The sequence below is a fragment of the Schistocerca cancellata genome, chromosome 6, assembly GCF_023864275.1.
Source record: "Schistocerca cancellata isolate TAMUIC-IGC-003103 chromosome 6, iqSchCanc2.1, whole genome shotgun sequence".
NCBI classification, from domain to species: domain Eukaryota; kingdom Metazoa; phylum Arthropoda; class Insecta; order Orthoptera; family Acrididae; genus Schistocerca; species Schistocerca cancellata.
Window position 1 is genome coordinate 188,460,294 of NC_064631.1, and position 3,111 is coordinate 188,463,404.

The 3,111-nt window shown below is 47.8% G+C and overlaps 1 pseudogene; it reads right to left on the reverse strand.

Annotated features, from left to right (window-relative positions):
• Positions 1–1,173: 1,173 nt before the first annotated feature.
• On the reverse strand, positions 1,174–1,291 carry LOC126089695 (5S ribosomal RNA; annotated as a pseudogene).
• Positions 1,292–3,111: the final 1,820 nt, after the last annotated feature.

The window sequence follows — 3,111 nt, forward strand, 5'->3', positions numbered from 1 at the left end:
TGGCCGTGAAGTCGTTCACCTCCAGTAAACTGAAGTGAATAAATACGCGAGACGCAGTGGGCCCGAGAGATGTAGATGAAGACGGAGACGAGCGACGAAGAAGACGAAGAAGAAGCGTAGCAGTTGTTTTAAGTTAGTTTCGGTGCTGAAGATCGTCAGGCAAGAAGAGACTACATCATGCACAGACGCACCGAGTCCGCCGCTGTAATAGAATAGCAAGCAGCAGCCTCAGTGCCAGAAGAAGAAGTTAAAAGGTATTTTGAAGTCTGATTTTACATACCCGGGTGACTCGTGAGGACGGGAAGGAGACGGCCTCACATCAGCAGTCACCTGTGATCTGAGATGAAGACCTGACAGCCGAAGACTGGCAAGCGGGAGTCCGTGGTTCGAGTCCGGGACACTGGCCTTCCCCCGCCGCGCCGCTCCGCTGGTCGACGCACAACACACGCGGCCGCTTAGAGAAGAGAAACACTGGGACGCCACATTCAAGGTATCACCACCCGATGCACGACGTCGCTCGCAATAATTAAACAGGCCACCTCGCGCTGCGCGTCTCGGGTCAGCTGGGCGAGACGGCGACACGAGATACACACCGCTACGCGTAATCAGACGCCGCCGCCGCCGCCGCCGCCGCCGCCGCTGCCGCAGCAGAAGGCTACGCAAACGACACGGCTGCCGCTCTCCGAACCAGAACGTCCAGTAAGATAACAGTTGTACGAAACTTTCAATAAAAGTTATCTTATGTATAAAATGATGTTTCATTCGACCTCATACCCGAGCCAAGGAAGAACCCACCCTGCCCACATTTTGTAAGAGAGAAAAGTTTATTTATTTAATATTTTCACCCTGACAGAATGCTTGAGAATGCTCATCCTGACAATTGACAGCATCAAAAGAGAAAACCCAGTTACATTGAGTGACAGAAGTGTCACATTTAGTAACCACAACTGTTACATTACCACCTTTTAAAAAAAGCACTCCGTCCTCAGGCCACGAGTGGCCTACTGGGACCATCCGACCGCCGTGTCATCCTCGGTGGAGGATGCGGATAGGAGGGGTGTGGGGTCAGCACACCGCTCTCCCGGTCGTAAGATGATAGTCTTGACCGAAGCCGCTACTGTTCGGTCGAGTAGCTCCTCAATTGGCATCACAAGGCAGAGTGCACCCGCAAACTGGCAACAGCGCATGGCGGCCTGGATGGTCACCCATCCAAGTGCCGACCACGCCCGACAGCGCTTAACTTCGGTGATCTCATGGGACCCGGTGTATCCACTGCGGCAAGGCCGTTGCCAATACCACCTTAAAACTCACTTAAATGTTAATAACGTGCTGCTGGACAGCAGTAACCGATAGAACAACTGCGCGAGACACTCGTTGTCTGATATAGGTGTTGCCGACAGCAGCGCCATATTCTACCTTATACATATCTCTGTATTTGAATACGCACGCCTATACCAGTTTCTTTGGCGCTTCAGTGCATTTATCGTGTTAGTAAGGAAGTTTGGTCCCGGTGAGTGGCAATGGAAGAGTGATGGGCAAAAATCCGCGGAATATCGAGCAGTAATTACTCTTAGGTAAAGCTAAATACAGTAATATATGACTTGCGCACTTTACCGTGTATGTGAAAATGTTTTTATTGTATCATTCACGATGCAGTGTAATGGTGATAGAGCTCTCAAAGTGTTTCATCCATACGTTGGAAATGAGTGGAAGCTGCTTTATTTCATGAGGCATTTACTTTTCGTTGCACATTACGTCAATACAATATTTTCACAACACTTGATTGTGTATTACACAGGGTGTTTCAAACAGAATATACGTATTACAAAGTATTATTTTGTTCAAACTATCGATCGCTGCGCCTCCGCTTGGCTATTGGAGAAACGAATGCAAAGTCTTAGTTTATATTAATAGCCGCTAGAAGTCAGTTGTCTTCTGTGTTGCTTGGTAACCGTCATATGTTTAAAATGGATACTTCGCAGCAAGAATCATTTTGTGTTCTCGAGTTTGCCAAGTGTAATTCCGTGATTACAGTGCAAAGACGTTTTAGGTTGAGGTACCAAATTGGTCCTCCGAATGGGTGGAACATTCGCAGGTGGTATCGATAGTTTCTGGATACAGTATGTGTATGTAAAAGAAAGAGTCCTGGCCGCCATCGTCTTCCTGGAGAAAATGTTGGACGAATTCAAACTGCTTTCCAACGTAGTCTTTCAAAATTAACTCGTCGTGCCAGTGTGGAGTTACAACTGACTACAACAACAAAATGGCGTGTTTTGATACGTCGGTTGGTTATGAAGCCGTTCAAGTTACAGCTGTTATAAGCTCTGTGTCCTGATAACAAATGCAAATGTGTGGCTTTTTGTAACGAGATTCTTGATGCTGTTGATTACGATAACATTTCCACACAACGCATCGTGTTCAGTGATGAAGCGACTTTCCTTATTAGTGGTAAGGTAAACAAACACAATGTTCGAATTTGGGGCCCACGGAACCCACATGCAGCCATTGAACATGTACGAGATTCGCCCCAAAGTCAACGTGTTTTGTGCTATATCCGTGTAACCTGTTTACGGCCCATTATTCTTTGATGGAAACACGGTTAACGGTTGACAGTATCTCGCTATGTTACAAAACCGGTTGTTTCCGAGGCTGCAGCCGGTCGGAGTGGCCGTGCGGTTCTAGACGCTACAGTCTGGAACCGAGCGATCGCTACGGTCGCAGGTTCGAATCCTGCCTCGGGCATGGATGTGTGTAATGTCCTTAGGTTAGTTAGGTTTAATTAGTTCTAAGTTCTAGGCGACTGATGACCTCAGTAGTTAAGTCGCATAATGCTCAGAGCCATTTGAACCATTTTGAACCGAGGCTGCACGAAGACAACTTCATTTTTCTACAAGACGTGGCACCCCTCCAAAAAATGGCTCTGAGCACTATGGGACTTAACATCTGTGGTCATTAGTCCCCTAGATCTTAGAACTACTTAAACCTAACTAACCTAAGGACATCACACACATCCATGCCCTAGGCAGGATTCGAACCTGCGACCGTAGCAGTCGCGCGGTTCCGGACTGCGCGCCTAGAACCGCTAGACAACTATGGCACCTCTCCACTGGA